Consider the following 24,187-nt stretch of genomic DNA (forward strand, 5'->3'; position numbering starts at 1 on the left):
CACCGGGACAAGGGGGGATTGGGTGATGAGGAACTGGATTCTCTCGACGTGGTTCCCAGCACGACTGGGCCGGTGCGTTGAGAGATGTCGGCCAGGCGGTGTTGGTCCAACGAGAAGATCTCCAAGGGCCTCACAAGGTCCTCAAGTGGAATGTTGGCTCGGGTAGCAAACTCGAAGTCGAGGAAATTCTCGTCTGCCCCAGAGTCGATGAGGGCCTCCACCGTGGCTCGTTGGTCCCCCCAGGCCAGGGTGACGCTCATCAGATGGTCAGGTGGTGCGCGGCTCTGGGAATAGGAAAAACGGCTCACCAGGATTTCCCGGGGTCTCGGCGAGCCTGATCTTTTGGCCGGGTGGGGCAGTCGGCGATTCGGTGTCCCTCCCTTCCGCAGTAGAGGCAGAGACCGGACCTGAGCCTTGCCTCACGCTCCGCCTGGCTCAGATGAGAGCGTCCCAGCTGCATGGGTTCCTCCTCGCGAACCGAACGGGAGGACCCGCTACCACCAGTTGTGTTGAGGACAGGGCGTCCAGGAGTGACGTCATGCGTCCGGGGAATCCGGGGTACCTCAGGAGGTAACAGTCGGGTCCTCTCGCGCCTTCTCTCCTGGAGGCGTCCGTCGATGCGGATGACGAGGCTAAACAGGTCCTCGAGGGAGTCGGGCACCTCCCGGGTAGCGAGCTGGTCCCGGACTGCGTCACTGAGCCCCCTCAAGAAGGTTAGGCGAAGTGCAGGGTCGTTCCATTCACTCTCCACCGCCGCCAGTCGGAACTCCAGGACGTAGTCAATTACCCTGCCGCTCCCCTGTCGGAAGGTCCCCAACCGGGCTCCAGGGTCCAGACCTCGGGCTGGATGGTGGAACACTCTGCGGAGCTCCGCCACGAAGTCTGGATAGGAGAAAACAAAATCTGCATCCATTGCCCAGGAGGAAGTGACCCACTGGGCAGCATGGCCTGAAAGCAAGTTCGTCATATAGGCCACTTGGGACCCTCTAGAAGTAAAACGGCTTGGTTGATGACGGAAAACCAACTCACATTGCATGATGAATGTGGCACACTCCTCGGGATTGCCGTCGAACAGCCATGGGACGGAGAGACGGGGTTCCCGAGGTGCGGGATCTGCTGGGGCTGCAGGGAATGCTCCTGAAGGATGTGAGGGAAGTAAAGCATTAACGGTGTCGCTCAGCGAGTGAAGCTGAACGAGAATACCAGATTGTTGTCCCGCCAGAGCGGCCAGTGACTCTTGAATAGGCAGGACCTGTTCCCTGAGATCCTGCACCGCAGCCGCAGCCCTCTCTAGTTGGTGGCTGTGATCCCTGGTCAACTCGACTTGATTAGCAAGTGCGGTTCTGACCCTCTCTGTGTCGGCTGGGGTCGTCATTCTGGTTGGATCGTAATGTTAAGGTTTGACACCGACCCCAAACGCAACGACACAAGAGAGTAGGATTCAGAGTTGCCAAAAACAAGGGCTTGTTTATTAAGACTAAAAAAACAGCACAGACTTGGAAGAGTACAAACAAAGACTGGAATACAAGCAAGGATGAATGTTGCTGCTCTGCAGCTTCTCCCGGGATGGTAATCAGGGGAAGCAGACGCTGACGTCAGAGCCGCTCTGCAGACCTCTCTCGGCAGAATCTCCGAGGTGGTTGCGGGACCGAGAGAGAGAGAGGGAGCGAGTTAACTCAGAGTGCAGGTGAAACAGAGCAGGTGAACAGGAGAGGTGACTTGTACCCGAAAACAGAGTTATCCAAGTGACTGAATCTTCGGTGTAAATACACACTGTGAGTAACTTTCCAAACACAATCCCAAGTGATAGATATCTTCGGTGCAAAATAAACACTGTGAGCGAAGTCCCAAAATACAAATCCAATGTGATAATATCTTCGGTGTGTAAACACACAGTGGGAGATGTTAGGCCAAAATATTATCCCAATGAAACAATCCAAAAAGGCTAAACGCTGGGTGAGTGACTGTCTGATAAAAAGCTGGAAATCTTCAGTGTTATATAAACACACGAAAAACGGAATTGGATCAAAGACAGTCATAAAAAACTCACCCAGGCGTTGTGCGTAAAGAGCGTTGGAACAGAACGGAGCGAGCGCGTCGCCTCGGGGAAAGGGTGTCCAAGAGGAATGCTTCTTGAATATCCTGGAGGCAAAGCACAGGGAAACAACAGCAGGCAGCAGGAACGGCGAATGCAACTGAAATATCAAAACGATCCAACAAAACTTGAATGGGGAAACGGGGTATAAATAATACGGGAATGCTTAATTGACAAGCAGTGACAGCTGAGGGATGTGATTGATAAGCGTGTGGACGGGGGAGAACCAATCAACGACGTCTCTGGGAAGAAGCGTGTGAATAGGGGAATGAAATGATTAACAGAAAACAAATGGAAAACAGAGCGAGTAGGCTTAAAGGAACAGAGCGAGAAAGTGAGCAAAGGACAAAAACCTCACAGTATGATTATGCCATTTATGTGGGATAGAGTATTTTTTTTTCATGCCATATCCGGATCGCATGAGTGATTATGGGGCCAAATTTCCGTTCGCATTGCTTAATTGATAATTTGGTGTATAGCCTACTATGTCCTTCAGCCTATGTGGAGCTACTATATTTTCTTCTAAATTTCTCCAGGATACTGATGCTTGGGGATCAAACCATGTTGTCAGTGGTCTTAAAGTGTATGCCTTAATATATTGAACTTTATAAGACAATTCTCAATTTTTTCCCCCAGCCCTCTCTTTTGCGTCTCCCTTCCCAGACCCCCATTAGAATGTGACATTGTTAGGATTAGGGGAAGAACAGAACCCAATATGCAGAACGATGGAGGAGCCCCAGAACTACAGAATGACAGGATAACGGAGACGGTGGTGCAGAATGACAAGAGAACGGAGACGGTGGTTGCTCTTCACAAAAAAGTGGTGTTCTATTTATTTTAGAACCGAGAGAGCAAGGTTAAACTACAAGTAACAAAAAGAACATAAACGGCGCAGCAGTGCTGGCACTAGTGAAACAGCGAACTTGAGAATACGGAAAATAAACAGGAACAACAAAACACTAACACTTACTTAGAATGAAAACACAGTGCAACACGACGTGGACAGGAACGGGGGGAAACTGGAGGTATGTCGCCACACAGAAATGAGGAAGGACACACACTTAAATACTAGACTAATTACAATTGACAACACCTGGCACGGCCAGTCCAAAAACACAGAAACAATTAAACACCAACTAGACACAAAAGCAAAATCACAACAACAACCAAGGCAATATCACAAACAACAACCAGACAGGCAGGGGGATGACAATTAAACAAGGAAAGGAAAAGCCCAGGACAACATACATGAAGAAATTAACTCGACTATCTTAAAGAAACACAAAATGGTGGCTTGCATCATCTGGCCCATCTGATGGTGACCACTAGAGGGAGGTAGGAGACCAGGTAGGAGACCACTGTTTCCATTGTGGCCAATGTTCACTTTGTGAGCAAAGTTCTCATTGTCCTCCCTGGAACCGTTACATGAAATCATTTATGAGCTTACACATGGACAACAAATGAAAGATGATTGTGAAGGGAAATTTGTTTCGTTACTCTAAAAATTATGTAATTTAATTAATAGCCTATACCTTGTAGACCTTAAAATGCCGCAAACAGTGTTTATATTTTTGAATTTTATTTATTTATAGTCCTCATACCGATATTCTCTTTGAACTCATTCAGCGCCAATCATGAGAAAAGTCGGGTTTTAATCGTTATTTCTTTTATTAGCTATATCCATTCATTTTCATCCATCCAGCTTGATGTTATCATTGGGAATGGGTCTGAGCTCGCAAAAGGGCAAATACCGCCGCCTACGCCTTCTAGCCGGTATTGCACTCTATTAGAAATGGTGTAGTTTCTTTTCTGGGTCGATCTCTGAGCAGTGTGGGCGGGGTTTAAATACTCCGGCAGGACTAGCGTTTACAACATTACATCTGCGATGCCGCTCCCCCTTCATATGCAATGCCGGGCAATGTGGGACGGACCTCCACAAGCAGTATTTGGAATGGCGATCAGATAATTGGATTATTTCTTTTGCATTACATCAGAGACCAGTTAAGGACTCTATATATAAAATCTTGCGTTGATCTGATATTTCTTTCTACCGCGATCGAAGCTGTCTGTGTGTGTGTGTGTGGCTGTTTACCGTTGGGTGCAGGAGGTGGGGGGGGGGAGCACCGCGCTATGAGGGCCATTTCATGTATGCACGAGGAAGGATAATAAGGATAATAACGTTGATTTCAGGAAGATTCGATAATCAAGCGAAAAATTACAACATGTTTAGTGTATTCCACTAAAACGCTATTATCGCGTCTTTTCCTGGGATTACTAAGAATCACCAAAACTATACTCATATTCAAAACGGTATAAAACTGAAATGTACGGATGAAAAAACACTCTGTTTTGTGCATGTTGACTGGAAGCAACTCACTGACAATCGACAGGTGTATTAGATCCATAGCTATAATATAAGATATATTTTAAGCCCTCGCAAATCTCGCAGTCTCCCCATTGATTAAAGCGATGGCGTTCTAGCGCCCCCTGGCTCATTAAGCGATGGCGCTGTAAGTGTGTGTAGTATGTTTATGTATATATATATTCTTTTTATTTTATTTTTATAATTAGGAATGTGTGTGTGTGCATATATGTATATATATATATGCAAAGGTTATGTGTATATGTGGGTATAGTGTACATGGGTATGTGTGTGTGTATATATGTATGCATGAATGTATGTGTGTGGGTGTGTGTATGCATTGTGTATGTATCATACGTGCATGGTGTGTATGCACACGCATACCTGCATGTATGCTTGCGGGCAGGGCCGTTTCTGGCTTATTGGGGGGGCCCTATGCAAGATGTTGTATGGGGGCCCCCTGAACGTTAAGAGGATATATTTATATTATTATTATTATTATTATTATTATTATTATTATTATTGTGTGTGCTCGCGTATGAATATTATAATAATAATCTATTCTTTTAATGGTATTGGAGATATATTTGAGTTATACAAATTAGCTACAGAGACATCTTTGGAGGGACTGTGCACCAGCATGCCGTCTACCATGCAGATATGGGCAACCTTTTGTCCCATAACCATAGCCACACTCACCATCTGGTGGCAGGGGTTACTTAACTCATTGACTGCCACCAGCTTTCGCCATCTTTACTAAATTGACCCAGCGTTATTGACCATTTTAGCGATGTATGCAGACCCATCGTGTGTTCTGTATTATAGCTATGGAGACAATAGTATGGCTCATTTTACAGGCATTGTTCATAGTCCATTACTGACTAATCAGTTCACTTCTACACACTGTAGTTTGTTACACGCTACACGCTAAACATCGCACCATTTCCAAAATAATACAGTATTTTTTCATAGATCGCGAGATATGACGCGTTTTATGCAATAAGCCCAAATCGCCTGAAACCCCAAATACTCCCAAATCAAAGGTATATAGCATGTACACATGTGCCTTAACACAATCATCAAGGGGGTGGGGGGGTAGACTTACCCCGAAAATGCGATCATTACTAAAAGCTTGGTTTAGGTCCGGTAAGATACAACACTGTGATCGTTACAGAAACATGTTTCAGGTTCGGTAAAATAGACATAGAATATACCTTACCTTAGCCAGAAGCTACTCCAAAAAGAATAATTCCAATGATCCCATCGACCAAATCGGCGATCGCGATTACTCGTTTATGTAATTACTTGTATACGGGAAACTATAGGTTTTGAGGCGAGGAAATCTCCTAGCGATTGCTTTGCAAGAGCTCCTCCCCCTCAGTGTGAGCCAGGAAAGAAAGAGAGCAGGACAGAGACAGTTTAGTTCAGAGTTCAAAAGGTAGGCGATACTGGGGCAGCTGGGCAGTGTTGGGAAAGTTCACTTTCTACATGAACTAGTTCAGTTCACAGTTCACAAATTTTTAAATGAACTAGTTCAGTTCTTAGTTCATAATTCAACATTTTTAACTAAAGTTCATGGTTTCAAAAATGAACTAATTTATAGTTTATAGTTCTTTTTTCAATACGTTGCTGCAAGCTATTATTTGTCAAATGTATTGCCACAACCCATATAGAACCACAGACAGCAATCAGAATACTGGCATTTCCATAACGCTTTGCTGCCGCCCATTCAGTCCACACTAGTAGCAGCTGCAGCTTTCATCTCTACAGTATATTTTCAAAAACATGAGGAAAAACGTGCTGCTTGAATGGTCTTTATTAAGTATAATAATCTAAATATACTTAAAGTACCAAAAGTGAAAGTAGTCATTGTGCAAACATATAACATATAAACATGTGCCGACATAACTCTGTACTAACACAACACGAGGTAGGAACCAGGCTGAGGTATGAAACTAAGGTTGTACCTCAAAGTTCAATATTGAAAAGTGCAAAACATTTACTGACTTTAAGTAAAACTCTTTTAAATGCTCATACGCCAACGCCGTAGAGTCTGACTCTGAGCGAGTGCTGCTGCTAGTCTGATGACGTATATTTTTGTGCGACAGCCAGGGGTGACAGGCAGCGTACGTGTCACAGGCAGCTTGCGGTTGCCAGATTGGGTGGTTTTCCGCGTTATTTTGAAGCCTGTTTACGGTGTGTTTTAACTGGGTTTTCAGCTGAAAGGCATATGAAATCTGGCACACTTTTGAACGGCGTTATAATACAGTACTGAGAATGAACGCACTGTTGAACACCGTTATACAGCGCTGAGAATGAACGCGTTCTCAATTACGTTCATCTAGCGGAAATACAGTATGTTCAGTTCACGTTCGCCCAAAATACGAACGCGTTCATGAACGATCGTTCATTGAACGCGTTCAGGTAAATCACTGCGGCTGGGTGGCGCAGCGGTCTAAGCGCTTGTCACCAACGCGTGAGACACCGGTATCAAATCCGGCTGTCAGCGTTGCCTCCGGCTTGGGCCGGCTGTCATACTGACTCAATTGGCAGAGTCAGCGGGAGGGGAGTCGATGGGTGGTAATCTGGTCGTTGTAAACAGCGACTCCTACAGGTCGGTCAAGGCGCCTGCACAGCAAGGACAGGAGATGTCGAGGGTAGTGTGAGCCTCCCACACGTTACACCTCACCAATGAGAGTCCGCGCTGGCAGGTGAAAAGATGTGACAGGCTGCCTCCACATGTATCGGAGGGGACATGTGATGCAAGGCTTCTATCCTCCCTACAACCGGCCAGTGGGGGGCATATGCGAGCAACGTTCAAGACAGGGGAGGGGAGAATTGGCACAGCGGAATTGTGATTGGAGAAAAAATTGAAAAAGAAGAGAAAAAGTGGATAAAAAAAAGGAAGGAGGAGAAATAATCTTCCTTCAGGAAACACACTTGACCAAAGTGGAACATGCAAGGTTGGAGAAATTAGCCTCAGCCCAAGTATTCTTATCCTCTCACACATCAGCAAAAGGAGGAGTGGCAATCCTCATAAAAAATAACCTCACTTTTAATAATGAAAAATGTATCAGAGATAAGGAAAGGAATATACGTGTTGGTAACTGGGGAAATAGAAGAACAACAAATAACTTTGATCAATGTCTACAATCCGCCTGGAAAAGGAGCAGATCTTATGAAAATAATCATATCCTTGATACGATAGAGGCGAAGGGAACACTCACAATGGGGGGAGACCTCAATTTGGTGATGAATCAGAAAGTAGACACCCAAAGTAGAATAAAACATAAGTCAGAACAAGCAGCAGTGTTATTAAGAAAAACCCAAATAGGACTTTTGGATGTTTGGCGTTGTCTACACCCCCAAGGCAAGGCCTTCACCTTTTATTCCAATGCACATAAGGTCTATTCAAGACTAGATTATTTCTTCTTTTTTTTTAAATGAGATTTCAAAGGTCACAAAATGCGAAATATTACCCATAACTATAGCAGACCATGCACCAATCATAAGGGAATTAAACTTGAAGATGGAACAAGGGGAAACTGTTTGGAGGTTAAACAACGCCTTATTTGGCGACCAGGATTTGACATCCTGGAAAAAGAAGCAAAGAGATAGAGAAAAGATGGTACTGGAAAACAAAGTAAAGAAACTACAAGAAGGACATGAGAAAAGGAGGAACAACGACGTACATACAATTGAACGTAGCTAAAAAAGCATTGGAAACTATAGAAATACATGACATTGAAAATAATCAAATGTATTATGATAACAGTCCAAAAACACTGAGAATATTAGCATTTAAACTAAAGAAACAGAAAGAAAAAACTGCAATAGCCACTATCATAGATAACAACTCCACATATAAGAGGGGGACATCGAAAATAGCATTATGCCTTAAGGACTATTAGCAAAACCTCTACACTCCAGAAGTAATAGGTGTGGACCCACAGAAAATTAAACAATACCTAGAAATGTTAAACCTTCCCACGGTGTCCGTTAAACAAAATAATGAATTAGTACAACCAATAGTAGAGACAGAAATCATAAAGGTCATCCAGAAGGGTAAAACTGGGAAAAGTCCTGGAAGTGATGGATTTACTTACGAATTCTACAGGGAGTTTAGATACCTAGTTACTCCCATCTTATGTAGAGTTTTTAATGAGATCCTACAAACAGGAAACTGGCCGGACACATGGAATTCGGCAATCATTACTGTTATACCTAAAGAAGGAAAAGACCCGACAGATTGTTATATAGTCGTACTGGCGAATCGCGTCTTGCTCTTCGCCATCAAGATGTACCTCATCTCCAGTACCTACTGTACTTCATTAAACGAAAAAAACAAATGCACCCAGCATCTGACCAGGCCCCGCCCTAGTGACGTACTATAAAGCACTAGGCGTGGTCACCACTCGCCCTTCCTCTATTTCGTTTCCATCATGGTGGATGCTTGCACCCTGTGAACTAGCGTTATGAAAAGTATAGAGAAATTGCGCAATGTTGAGTATTCGCCGGAGATTTGCCAACCCCTGGAATCTTCGGCATGTTCCGACGGTGCTCGTATGGTGTCTGCGACTCTGCAGCTGGATGCATTTAGATGCATCTCCGCGTCGAGTCTGTACTGGGGTCCCCTCGTCTTGTTGAGGGAATGTTTGTCTACACTACAGTCTTCCCTCCTCTTAACTATTCATGCTGACGGTCAATCAGTGTTTACTGTGGGAGTATTGCGGGGGGGCTTTGTTTAACTTTTTATGGGTGAATGGGCTGAGGTCTAGGGCTGGTGTACTGTTTGTGAATATATGAATGATATGCGGGACTGGTTCTTTGGTCCGCATCCCCTTAACGTGTGTGTATGGGCTAGCCCATTCTACAGTATATTGGTGGTGTTTAGTTCATTTATTCATTAACCCCTTCATTGTGCACACCACAGTGGAGGTTGCAATCACCACTGGTGCTCCGTGTTTAGCGTCAGTCCTTTGCCTCTGACATGTTGAAACAGTGCCCCGCCCGGCCGACGCCATGAGGTGGGTCGGCCCGGCGAGTGGCTGGTGGGCTGTTAAAGCCTGTACCGCCACGGTATGGAATTGGCAGCGATTAGTAACTTTGTTCGACTTGCTGTTTTTTCTGTCAAAAATTTTGTCTGGTGGCGGGGCCATGAGCGACAGCCGACGTCGAAACATTGCGCGAGGTTGTTGACGTTATTAGCTTTGAGCTAGCCGCAAGCTATAACCGCAGGGAGGTTCCCTCCTCAGGGCTCCCCTCTCCGCAGAGGATATTGGTCTTCTGCTGGAGCGCAGGCGGTATTTGTCCTAGGCCCCACACCGCCTCACGCCGCGCAGCCAGAGGTGAGAGCACAGCCTCGTCAGCGGCTATGGCGAGGCCCTCGACAGGCAGCCATGTTTCCCCCGCCAGAGGTATCCTGGGCGTTGAGTCAACAGGTGTCCACAAGGCCGACAGCCTTGGCGGCCAAGGGATCGGCCATGTTGGATGAGCTCGGCTTGGAATATACAAGCCATCGCCGTCCTGCCGCGAGCAGCCCGCTCCCGGATCACTCCCTCCCCCAACACCAGCGGAAAAGGGGCTCTGATCGTTTTCCTTTGGCTGCGGGCCGCAAGCCTTCGTTGAAGCGCATGCAGCGCCGCGTTTCGCTTCTCATGGGGACAGGGGCTGACACCCAGTTGATGGCTGAGCCTGGGTCTGTCCGTGAGAATGTTGTGCTGTCAAGCGGCTCCCACACCATAAGCTGTGTTTGGTTGAGCCTGGTGTTACGTCTGTCAACTACAAGTGTTGTCAGCAGGGGGGCTCGAGACCTTTTTGAGGCACACAGTGCGGGCTTCCCCGACCTCGCCTTCGCCAGGCTGGGTATCATGTTGGTGCCTCCCACTCCTGAAAGATTGGCAGTGGTCTCGCAGGCGCGCGTGATTTGGGTGGTAGTAATATCACTGCAGGGCTACGGTGTGTAGGAACCCATGGGGGCCTCACACCTTGCATGTCCAGCTGCAGAACAACTCCTCAGCATGTTCTGGAGGGGTGTTCAGTGGGGGAGCATTTTTCACCTAGACTGATGTCAGCTTCCCCCGTATCAAACCGGCCCTTTCTGTCGGGGTTCCCCCTTGGGTGCGATTGCCTCGTGGGTAGTGTCAGGGTCAGATGTCCCGACTCCACGCAACGCTCTGCTCGCACGGGTCCAGGGTTGGCTACGCACAGCGGGTGGGACCGGGCCGCCTATCTATAGTTCCTAGCGGACCTGCGCCAAATGGCAGCGGGTGCGTTGGGAGTATCATCACATATGGCTACAGCAGTACCATATGTCGAGGTGGATGGAGAGAACGCTGAGGCGGGGACTTGTGTTTACACAACCCCACCCGTTTTCGGGTTTGGTACAGACCCTATTGTCAGGGTCACCAGCAGTGACAGCTCTGGTCAACGAGATCCAATCTCTGTGGACGAAGCAAGCCATCGTCGTGGCGTTTTCCTCCCGGTATTCTCTGGTGCCCGAGAAATCGGGAGGGGGGGGTGTCAGACCCATGCTGGACCTGTCCCATGGGAAGGTTCAGCATTTTTTGGATCGTCTCCTACCTGTTGAACACTGTCAGGTGGGGGCCTGGTTCTCCTCCATAGACCTGTAGGATGCATATTCGCATCCCCGATCTTCCATCCTAGGGCTTACCTACGCTTCCTTTGCAGGGTTTAGCGTATGAGTACCAGAGGCTGCCGTTCAGCTTTTCTCTGGCTCCCCGCATCTTCACCAAGTGCATGGAGGCCACACTGGGGCCTCTGCGTCGTCAGGGGTTACGAAGGGTATTCTGCCCTGACGACGTTCTGGTTATTGGCGGTCAAGGTGGATCGTCAGGTCTCATACCAGGCAGGTTTCCTACCAGCCTGGGGTTTGCTGTAGACTGGAAGTAGAGTACTCCTCTTCCCAGTCAACGGGTGGAGTGCTATGGGCATCCCTCTCAGAGCGTGTTGTCGACACGCTCGGGAGGTTCCGTCCTAGGACAGTTACGGCGCTGTCCGTGATATGCCTGCTCGGTATGATGGCATCTGCTCATTCCGTGGTCCCTCTTGGCCTCTTCTTCACCCCAGGAGGAGGTTACGGAGGTGGTTTTTTTCCAGTATGGAAATAGACTCGGTGAGAGGCAAGTGGAAGCGGCTAAGGTTCCCGTGTCAGTACTGGGGGACCTCGCCCCTTGGGGAGGGCCTGGGGTCCTCACCAGGGGGGTCCCTATGGGCAGTAGGCTGTCACACGTCACGTATTTCACCGACGCCTCCCTCGCTGGAGACGCGTCGGGCCAACGCAGTAGGGGGCAGCTGGCAAGCCATGCTGCCCGGTCTGCGCTACGTTCAATGTGTTGGTATTGAAGGCAGTCCTTCTGGTCCTCAAACGGTGTTTGATCAGGACGGACAATACGACGTCGGCGTCGTATATCGACAGACAGGGAGGAGTACGCTCCCCCCGTCTGCACCGGGCGGCGGCCGGCTGGCTATGGGCGTTCTCCATCTGCGCAGCCTGAGGGATCTCCACATCCCCTGCAGGGTGAATGTGGGTACAGGTGTGATGTCACGGGGCGGTCCTCACCCTGGCGGGTGGGGATTACGTCCGGACATAGTCAGGCAGGTCTGGGACTGATGCCGTGCCGCCTGGGATTCTTTCCCCCCATACATCTGTTAGGTCAGTTGTTGGGGCGGGTACGTTGAGGAGCGCAGGTCCTTGATCCTGATTGCGCCGGACCGGGGCGCAGCTGTGTGGTTCCCGGTCCTGATCCAGCTCTTGGTATCCCCGTCGTGGCCTGTTCCTTGGTCATCGCGGGCCCTCTCTCAAGCGCACGGGTCTCTGTGTTAGTTCCCTGTGCTGGGCCAGCCGCTGATGGTTTGGCTGGTGAGAGGGTGAGTCTGGAGAGGATGGATCCTTCTGTGGTTGGTACCATCCGTACCATTGTGTGTACAATCAACTGTTATTTAGGCCTGTATTCTGATGTGTGTTCATGCAGGGAATGTCATACATTCTTGTGGACAATGGAGACAAGAGTCTGTGTTGAGCTCAGCTGTAATCCAACCCTAACTATGTGACCGATACCTATTTCTTATTTGGTCTTGTGTATTCTGCCGTATTCTGCCACTATTTCTGAAGAAGCATTCTACTCATTGGCCTAGTGATGACATAAAAGAGGCTTACAGTGCGCGAAAGTTATCATAACTCAGCGTATGTACACTGTCTCTATGCGTGGCGAGGCGTGGCCATTGTGCATGTGGCTTTTTATTTTTTTGTATCCACTTTTTCTCCCATTTTCTATTTTTCTCCCATCCCAATTTCGTATCATCCAATTCAACCCTCCCCTGTCTCGAACGCTGTTTCTTGCCTCCCACAAGCCGGCTGCAATGTGGACTAAGTCATACATAGCACGAGTCCCCTCCGATACTCGAGGTAACAGCAGTCGCATCTTTTCACCTGCACAGCGCAATCTTTCAGCGTCAGGGGTCTGCGCTTTGGAGGGGCGCCGCCCCCATCGCTTCCTGATTCTACTGCGCAGGCACACCAACCGACCTGTAGGAGTCGCTGTCCACAACGCCCGATCCCCACCCATCAGTTTCCCACCCCCTAATACTGCCAATGTGTATTAGTACGGACGACCAGCTAAAATGAAAGCAATGTGGAGCGCTGGGCTCGAACAGGCGAACCCAGCGTCTCCAGTATTCGTGGTGAGCACCTTGCCCACTGCACCACGTAGCCACCCTGCATGTGGCTTTTGTGTAGTTGAGTGGGCACTTGAGACACAGGTTTTTCTGTTAAATACCAGCTTTGTCTGTGTTTAAATCATTCTGATGACAAACAGCAGAAAGGGTAGGATCATTTAACTGAATAATACTTGTGTACTGTACATCATTGTGAAGTGTGTAACTAAGAACTGTGTTGTGTTTTAATCTAAAGTAGTTTCACCCAGCTGACAGAGACTGGAGGCGTGGCCATTGTGCATGGGGCTTTTGCTGCAGGTGTCAGTCATCAGTAATTAGATTTAAAGGCTTGCTGGCTTAGCATCAGCAAAGCGTCGAGAAATGAAGAGGGACAAAGAGGAGTTTTCCTGGAGTTCTTCGCAGAGGGATCCGACCCACCCATCTAGTGCTAAGTATACCATAATCCTATCTTTCACTCCACTCTGAAAAATGTTCCTTTCCCTCCCACTCTGCTATTTCTCTACCTCTCTTCCTCCCTACTCCCTTCACCTTTCTCCCTGCCACTCTTGACACCAAAATGTGTCTCACACCTATATGCACAATCTTCTCCTTCAGAACAGATTAAACCCACCCATTACAGTTTGCTAGCAACCCGGCTAATCTCTCCTACCCACCTACAGCCACTAATATACCTGTCACAGTGCGGGGAGGCTTATGGAATTGTCAATCAGCAGTCAAGAAAGCTGACTTCATTACTGCCTACGTCCATAGTCAAAATCTCCAGCTCCTGGCTCTAACTGAGACCTTGATAACCCCCAAGAACTCATCAACACCTGCAGCCTTATCTACAAACTATAACTTCACTCACACACCTCGACCTTCCAGATGGGGTGGAGGCACTGGCCTCATGACATCTCCTTCATGGGCTACAAACTTAACACCACTCGCATAACTGTCACTCTCCTCTCTCGAATATCATGCAGTATCTGTCTCTAATCCTGTCAATCTCACCATTGTTACACTATATCGCCCTCCAGGTCCGCTCGATCACTTCCCAGATGAGCTGGACGTGCTACTAAGCTCCTTACCGGAAGATGGTACCCCCCTCCTTCTAATGGGCAACTTCAACCTGCCTGACTCATCTCAGTCGGACACAGTGGTCTCCCTCCTACAATCCTTTGACCTGACTCCCACTGCCATCCCTCCCACCCACAAAGCAGGCAACTCCTTTACCCAACACCACGGTAACTCCCCTGCATGTATCTGACCATTCCTTCATATCCTTCTCACTAACTCTCATGCATAACCGAAAGGCCTTCACCCCAACTCAAACCGTGTCACTCAGGCGCAACCTGCCCTCCCTATCCCCCTCCACCCTCTCCTCTGACATACTATCCACTCTACCTTCGAGTGACACCTTCTCTGCTCTTCCCACAGAGATGGCAACCTTCACCCTCCTCTCAGCCCTCGCAACCCCCTTTGACAAGCTCTGTCCCCTCGTTGAGAAACCTGCCCGCCGTTCCCCACCCAGTCCATGGCTGACGGATGCAGTGAGAGAACAAAGACAGGTCCTGAGAGCGGCTGAGAGGAAGTATAGAAAGTCACGCCTCACTGCTGACATTGACACATATCAGAACCTCTTGTTAACATTCTCCAAAACCATTACTAATGCCAAAGCTTCTTTCTTTCACCATAGGATCGAGGCCTCTGCCAAGAACCTTCACAAACTGCATGCTACCATGTCCTCCCTCCTCCCTCAACTCGGGGGTGGTCCCCACCTCCCTAAAACAAGCCAGAGTCACACCGCTCATAAAAAAACGAACCCTGAACCCCACCGTCATAGGCAACTATTGTCCTGTCTCTCTTCTCTCCGTCCTTTCTAAAACATTTGAACGTGCTGTATCCAACCAACTTACTGCTTATCTCTTACAGAATGACCTCCTAGACCCTAATCAGTCAGGCTTCCGGACTGGCCACTCCACAGAAACGGCCCTCATTGCGGCCACAGAGGCACTTCACTTAGAAAAAGCGAAAGGCCTCTCCTCTGTCCTGATTCTCCTAGATCTATCTGCAGCCTTCGACACAGTCAACCATCAGATCCTCCTCGCGTCCCTTGCAGGAATGGGAGTGGCTGGCTCTGCGCTGACATGGCTGACATCATACCTCAATGACCACTCGTACCAAGTGTCATGGAGAGGGACCCTACACTAAATCACTGGGTAACATTATCACGTCTCGTGCCTTCTCGTATCATTGTTATGCCGATGATACTCAACTCTTCCTCTCCTTCCCTCCCTCAGATATCCACGTCTCTGAGCGGATCTCGGCCTGTCTGTCCGACATCTCCGCCTGGATGACGACCAACCACCTCAAACTGAACCTAAGCAAAACAGAATTGCTCCACCTACCGGCCAAATCCTCCCCCCTGACCGACCTTTCCATCAAACTTCCCCCCAAACTTAACTCAGAATCGTGAGCTACTTAACACACATACAGCGCCAGGGATTAGTCTGGTCCTTGTGGCTAACGTGCCACATTTCCATAACATATTTTCACTGTGCGTCACTATGTTTGGAGAGCTATATCTATATTCTATATTATAGCTATGGAGACAATACTATATTCATTTGACAGTGACTTTCTTCCGTCAAACATATCGAACAAATTGTTTCATGTATCGTTTGCGCGTTATTCCGTGGTGAATATAAGTATAGTTTAGGAGTGATCCGGGATAATTCCTGAAACACTGCAGTTATAGGGCACTATGTGTATTCTACTATAAGCGGTGTAATTTCTTGCCTGGACACGCTACTATTTCCAGATCACATGTATATAATAGGTATTATGTTTCATCATGAATGCATGAAAGGGGGGGGGGGGGGGGGGGGGGGGGTGTTATTTTATGCTTTGATGGCCAGTAACGGCATTCGTGTTGAACACTACAGAAGCTGATCAGCTGGATCAATTTGTTGGATCAAGCTGAAATTGATGTCAGAAAGTCCTTACCTTTGGTCGGGGGTATTCCAAAAAGAATATTCCAATTGTCTGATCACGATTTCCAGTAATTCCAGTCCATCTGGTCCCGGACATAATTTGGCACAATTTATGGATTGAGTGTGCTAGATGCGTTTCGAAGTTGTCGGATAAAGCGATTTACTCGGCTTCGTCTAAATATAGCGCCCGGAGACATTTGAGTGTAACACAGGGTTAGATATAAGGTTTCAAAGGGTGGGCGACACTGCCATCTGGCAGGATGCGGCCGGTATTGCACTTTGGCGATCTCAAAATCCTTTCCTATGGCAACACCGAGGTCAGTGGATGAATAATGAATAAAAATATCTCGGGTCTAGCGTCCATAGCCTGTCTTCTTTCATTTAGTCTGTAATTTTAAATATACCATTAGTTATAGGTGGGTCTGTGCCGTCCACTGACCTACATATGTGCCATCAGCAGCTACTGCAGCAGCTAGGTAGTTACACGCTAGCTAGTTAGCGCATATTTGCATCATTAGCATGTCAGATGATGACTAGTAGATTTCTCTGTGGTTGAAAATACAATATAGGTCAAAAGGAGCCAGCTGTAAAACAAGTTACACATTTTTGCTTTACCCTGGTGAATTTACATAACAGTGATCTCTTCTTAATCTTTGTCTCTTCTTATTCCGTTGTGGCAATAAATATCCAGATCGGAAGGGATTATGCTCTGGGCAGGCTCCATATATACAGTAGTATATAGGTCGGTAGGCTCAGGTCAGTGGGGCCCATAGATATATACAGTATAAAGACTAGATGGCGCAAGGCGGAGTCTCCCGCGTAGTTCACTGGCGGCCATCTTGTCACGATCAACTACTGCTTTAAGGTGAGTGATCTGCACAAACAAAAATATTCATACTCGCTTAAATCTTGATGGATTTACAAATGGTTTGGTTTATTACAAACGTTATTAACGTGGCTGAATGGAAGCTTGGAATAATTTTTATAAAAAAAATGTATCTTCATATGAAAGTCCATTATAAGTAGGCTATGCAGTATGATAACTACATATCTGAAATTTTTAACAAACCAAACGGTTGAACATTTTGCAAGCTATGGTTATTTCAATAGTACATGCACTATAGACATTCATGTTATGGGTGTGCTGCCCGTGGCAAGATGGCCGCCATGTGGCAATGTCGGTCTCCGTTGGCCAGCAGCGTGGGTGAGTCATCTAGTCTTTAAATATATCTATGAGTGGGGCCTACCTATCTTCTTCTCTATTGTTGGTGGTTGGCGATTGCCATCCATAAATCTTGCGTTACTGGCATCTACTGGTATCTAACGGTAATGGGTCCGTATGACCTCATACAGTCAAGAGCAGTGGGAGCGAAAATGTAATGTTGGACCATGCTAAAAAGACCAGAAAGTTAAATTAACTTTCGGACTTTGTGAAGGTTGTACACCTACATCAGGGTGATTATATGTTTGATCTACAAACTTGATTGTTGCAATAGCAACACACAATAAAACAACTTAATATCAGAACCGCCTGAAGTTTACGATGACACTGGTGATGTCAAATCACTATAGTTGTGTTTTATTCTATTTTGTTAGCTAGCTTCCTTGTTGTAGCTTTCCAAAGAGCCACCAGGTCAGATCATAGCTCTTTCAGAACCTCTGTAATCTAGGCAGGGCCGCCTCAGGGGGTGTGCGAGCAGTGCGGTCGCACAGGGCCTCGCAGGAAGGGGGGCCTCACAAAAAAATTTAAATTTAAAAATTTAAAAAATTTAAAATAAAAAAGAATTGCGAGGCCCTTTTTTATCACAGACCTAAAATCTAGTTTTGCTTATATGCTTATATATTTCACATTAGACACGTTTGTAGAATGTGTCTGACTTGTTCCTGGCTCTGCAGATACACTATTGGAGCTCTGAGGCTCTGCAGCAGATATACTATTGGTTTCAACAAGGGGAGGGGTTACAGGTAAGGTACAGTCGGCCGGTGTGCATCTGACTATTTTGCGTGTGCAGCATTGGAGGTTATGCCAGCCAAGACGAAGAGGACGGTCGTTCGGCAGATGGACTGAAGATGAAAGTTCTTGCATGTTAGAAAGTTCAGTCAGGCTAGCCATGTCGGCTTAGCTAAAGCCAGGGACAGCTAGTTAGCTTTAGCTACGGTATCGAGTGCTAACGTGTGGTTCAGTTGGGATAGCCATGTCGGCTAGTAGCTTAGCTAAAGGCTAACTAGCGTTAGCTAATGCTAGCTATCGAGTGCTAACGTGTGGTTCAGTCGGGCTAGCCATGTCGGCTAGTAGCTTAGCTAAAGGCTAACTACGTTAGCGAGTGCTAACGTGTGGTTCAGTCGGGCTAGCCATGTCGGCTAGTAGCTTAGCTAAAGGCTAACTAGCGTTAGCTAACGCTAGCTATCGAGTGCTAACGTGTGGTTCAGTCGGGCTAGCCATGTCGGCTAGTAGCTTAGCTAAAGGCTAATTAGCGTTAGCTAATGCTAGCTAACTAGGCATGGCAACAACCAGGACCACCTGAAGCTTTTTAAGAAGGAGGTGATGAACTACAGACAGACGAGGCATGAGAACGTGGTCCTCTTCATGGCGGCCTGCATGGCTCCACCCCACCTGGCCATCATCACCAGGTGAGAGAGGGGAAAACAAACGCACGTCACAAATGATGGATTCAGTTCACCTCCAATACCGTTAGGTTATGACTATAACCAAGTTCTGTTAATTAGGGGTGACGCTTGGCATCACTACTGCACTATCTCGCGTACGTGCACGCGTACTGAATAAACCACAAATGTACCTCTAATACCAGTATTAGTCTGACCACACCCCTCATCAGCTTACCTTCATAAGCAGGTGTGTGGTCACCTGCTCTCCTCCTTCCCAAGCTTTCACCACAAGGTGAGGTCAAGGGCTGCAGCGGCCGTCTGATGCCAAGCGTCACCCCTAATTAACAGAACTTGGTTATAGTCATAACCTAACGTTCTGTTTCATTAGGGGCTCTGCTTGGCATCACTACTGCACAAAGGGAGGCCAAGCGGAGCCGCTGGCTGACAAATACACCCCGCTGACAGCCCCCCAAAACCATCAGAACAGGGAGGGCCGAGCCCCCCCGACCCCCCCTAATGGAGGGTATCCCCCCTATTAGAGGCTTCACGGGAAGGCGACGGACCCGACCGTGCGAAGAGGCACTCAAGCAACTTAACGCACAGGGTGAGCAGACCGTGGCTTGACCCCACGACTACACACACGCACAACCCGCATGCCACCCGGGAACGAATGGAGGAACAACCTCGTTACTGCCCCCAGAATCACGGGGTCAAGGGCAAACCCAACCCCGTGGCAAGGCCGTAGCAGCGGAGCGCGAAGGAAGACCCAGACCCACCAAAAGGACTGGACTCCCTGGAATGGGGGCCCGGAGAAGTCCATGATGCCAGCATCAAGACCCCACCAGGTGGGCACGTAGTGCCCCGCCCCCCACATCGCCAGCGTATTCGGACAAAGGCCCCCCAGTTACTGCACCTGGTAATCCCAGGCGGTATCCCAAGTACTAACCAGGCCAGAACCTGCTTAGCTTCCGAGATCGGACGAGATCGGGCGTGTTCAGGTCGGTATGGCCGTAAACCGAGCGGGCCCCGTCCCCCCAACAGTACACCGCCTGGCACACTAACCCTGCAGAACAGACAGTCAGCATGGCCGTAAGCACACAAAAAAGGTTAACCAACGGAAGCAGGCAGCGCACCGGGGAAAAACCAGGCAACAGGCTGTTAACCCTAGCCTGGAGACTGCGGACGAGACAGGCGCCAGAGGGGACAGCTGAACACAGCCGCCCCGGCGGAAGGAGCGTAAGCTGGCGGTGTTGCATGACCAAGCCTCCATTTAAAAACCCCCACCCAGAGGGGTCGAGGCAGAGAAGGCTGACACGATTGGCAGACGTCATGAACGTGCAGGGGCACCCTCAAACGGTGAACCCGGGAGTTGACACTGCTCCAACACACCAGGGAATCAACCACCTCGGTGTTACCCAATGCGGTGGTTGTTCCTATAACCCCTCAAGAAAAAACTCCAAAACACACCTGCGGGTATACACCGGCTATACCGCAGTACAAGTGTTTCAGTTTCCAAAAAGGGTTAACCCAGGCCTACGGGTCGCAAACATCACTTCGGACCGGGCCTGGCGGTACGGGAAGCACAGGGTCACCAGAGGAGGTAAAAAAACCACCCCCACAGGCCCCTCTTCGCCATGCGTGAGAGAGGAGCGAAAAATAATGGAGAACCAGCCCCTAAGCACACCGTACCTGGTATTCCCCGGCGGTCTCCCAACCAAGTACTAACCAGGACCAACCTGTGTAGCGGCCGAGATCCGACGAGATCGAGCGCGTACAGAATGGCATGGCTGTAAGCCATGACGACAGTGCTGAGTAAAAACATACCCAACCAGGGTCTCCATAGCGCTTAACCCTGTGACACCCAGACCGACCTGGCATTTTTCCCCCTGAAAAAAGCCCAAGTCCCTCAGGGTACCAGAACAGCAGATCTGCATCCCCGGCGGACAACGGGTTCAACTGATCTGGACCAGCGTGACCAGAACCAGTCCCGTGCCCTAACCACGCCGACATGCCTACTCCAGGAGAAGGGCAGATATGCGTGTTGATCTTAACATGAAAAGAAGGCGCCACCCAGACGTTCGGACGAACCGCGCCTGGTGGCCCACCCCAAGGGCGTGAGACCCCACTACATATGTTCAGATCCATCCCGTCATCATCCCCCAGACATGAACGAGAATCCGTCGACAACCCACCCAGGTCATGGGATGTGGTCGTCGGAAGAGGAAAAACCCCCATCTCAGTTGCTTTATAAAAACGCTGTTTCAACCACAAGCAACCAAGGCGTGCCAGTCAATCGCCTGTTTACAGCGAGCTAGCACTATACGTGCGTCGGGACACACCCCCATCAATGAACAGGCTATTTAGACCTGTCATTGAATCCCCAAGGCGCCCAGGGGAACGACAAGAGGGGTGTGACACTCCCTAACTCCAACACTTCTGGAATAGAAAGAAGGAAGCATCAACAGTATGTATCCCAGTCTACACAGCCGGGGTAAAAAAAATTTTCACATTTTTACATCCCACCACCCTCCCATAGGAAAGAGACGGGGATCCCCAGAGAGACTTCCCACGCGAGCTGTACAGATTGAAAAGAATATATTGCACCTTGAGCCATGTAAAAAACTGGTTTTAGGGCCTCCGGGGAAGAGGCACTGAACCCATACACACTCAATAAACGAATTGAATCGAATATACATACAATAGAAAAGGACCCTTCTAGAGGGTCCACTCACTTTGACAATCTGAGGAGGAAGGCTCTGTACTCTGATGGAGGCTTCCTCACATGGAAGAAGGAGTCCGAACTCACAGAAGGCCTGAATAGGCGCTTGGTGAGGAGGAGCCCTGACCACCCCCCCTGAAAACAGATCCATCACATGGACCTGAACAGCACACGGAAGTCCTACCAACAGAGACGCGCACGGTGACGTACTCTATGGCGGGGGAATTCCTGCGGTGCACACGCCCAATATACCAGGCCGTGGGACCAGGAACTCCCTCCCCCCCCCCCCCCCCCCCCCCCGTAACGTGCCGAACCGCCACGTGACGGGAACCTTGAAGGACAGGGGGTGTACCCCTGACCGACAGAACAATGGGGAGAGGAAAGGTTACCAGTTCACCCCTTTACGACCCCACACCCATGATACGACGTAACGACAAAAAGAGAATATGACACAGTCATAGTCAGCTCTATGAAGCGTTTCACAGCTCCACACAGCGCATGAGCTAACCTGCTATCTGATTTTTACTAAGGAAAAACACAGAATAGAGAGGGCTCTAAGAACCCCGGTCCAACATACACATGTGCTTCTGTGGCCAGTACAACCCAGTTGTAGGTCACATGACACACACAACCCATCATCACCTACAAAAAATGGCAAAAACACTCAACAGAGGAACGCCGTTTTTTTCACAATGAGAGAATACATCATTCTTGATTAGTATCGACCACAGGCCTTGCTAAGCACACATGACAGCAACCAAACCAATTTCCCTTTAGGAAATAAGTTTCTCCAGCAGATTTAGCACAACCTCAGCAATCAAGCTAAGAGTTACATCGTATCCCTACCACACAAAAGACACAATTAATGCACAACATGTCTGATAGGAGGTGATAAAGTCCCCAGGGAACCGGGGGGGAAAAACACAATCCTCCTATTTTACCCTCAATACGGCCAGTTAAAACAGGAAAACCTGTTAATGTGTGAACACACTGTTCATTGTCATTACAGTCTGAGAAAGAACATTCTTTTACTCACTTGTCACCAAGCATAGCTTCATAGGTTAGTTACCTTAGTTGTGAGTACACGGCCGTGTTACTCACACAACAACCAGATCATTACATCCCGTTTGCACGGAGAAGCTAACTGCCAGTGACAAAAACAGCTCACACATAACCCGCAACGTATCCTAAATGCATTGTAGCAACACACGTTTTGGGAAAAACACCGTTATTCACAATACATTTAGCAAAGTAAAACCAGAAGACGTGTTATGAGGTCTGGTCAACCCCGTTCCTACCCGGAACGCAGATCAGCGAAGTGCAGTCACAAGACACCGTAGAACACAGCCGTCCTGTGTTGTTCGATCCGGGCAGCGTCGCCGCTCCAACCAGTCGCTACAGTCCTCTTTGTTGACGCAATCCCCGTCCAGGCTCAGGGCAGGGTCGACGAACATCCCCTGTCAAGGATGACGTCGTGGTCAAGAGTGTAAAACATGTTAAAATCAAAGCACGTTCAACAGAATAGCATCAAGCTAACGGCTGCTCCAACCGTTCGGGTGCTATTGCTTCTGCTCGCGAGACGCCGATCTAACGACGCACGCGATCAGAAGCGAGCTCACGGCGGCGCGCGAGAAGCTAAGCTACCCCGCGCCAGGCCATGGCCATAGCAGCAAGCTAACGTTACCTAGCGACCACGACATGCTAGCCCCGCAGCTAACAGCTGACTGGCTAATAGTAGGCCTTAAGCAGGCCATGCAGCGATCCAGCAGGCTAACGCAGCAGTTAACAGCTGACCGGCTAACCGTAAGCTATGAACATGTAAACAATGACATAACACTCACCCAGACAGGCCGCCGTTCTGAACCTCTCCTCACTTTTTAAGAGAAAAGAGAAAACAAGATGTCAACACCGCTTCACAACGGTGACATTACCACATCCGACGGAATCAGCACAGTACCAACTGGCCTGTGTAGCTGACTTTGAACATGAATCTGCCGCTATCGCACATTACATGCACATATCCCCTCGTGAAGGAATACTCTCATTTGGATATGAAAGATGGGGCCTTAACACGGTGACAGAGAGAATCCACTCGTCCAGAACACACAGGGATCACCAGTGTCAATGGTCGCGGCCCACTAGTTAAAACTATAATGGTCTCCAGACCAAGGCCTTCTGTCGCCTAGGTGGCTGAACAAAGGACCCTAGTCTGGGGCCGGTTTCCATAAACTTTGTCAAGTAGCCCCCATAGCACTAACAGACAAGTGGAGCCCGCCAGCAAACACTACTCACCCAACCTGGAACGCACCGCTTCTCACAACAGCGGCATGTCCGACAGTTCAGCTGTGGCCTGACAGGTTTCACCCCAACAAACACAGCAAGGAACTGCAGTTGAGAAGCATGCAGCGGCGTGCTCCCAATACGAAAACCGGTGGAGGGTTTTTAGAATGATCATCATCTTCCAGACACTCCAGTACGAAGACAATATCGCCGTATTTTCTCGAAAATAGTGAGAGAGAAAATAAAGATATGATGTCAACGTATCCTTGTTTCCCAAAGCTGCTCCTAAACCTTTCTTCCATCATGGTGTCAAGTGTGGGGATCTACCGAGGCACTTCTTCCTTGTGGTGAAAGCGAGAAGGAGGAGAGCAGGTGACCACACACCTGCTTATGAAGGTAAGCTGATGAGGGGTGTGGTCAGACTAATACTGGTATTAGAGGTACATTTGTGGTTT

Source organism: Notolepis coatsorum, assembly GCF_963971535.1.
Source record: "Notolepis coatsorum genome assembly, chromosome: 17".
NCBI lineage: Eukaryota > Metazoa > Chordata > Actinopteri > Aulopiformes > Paralepididae > Notolepis > Notolepis coatsorum.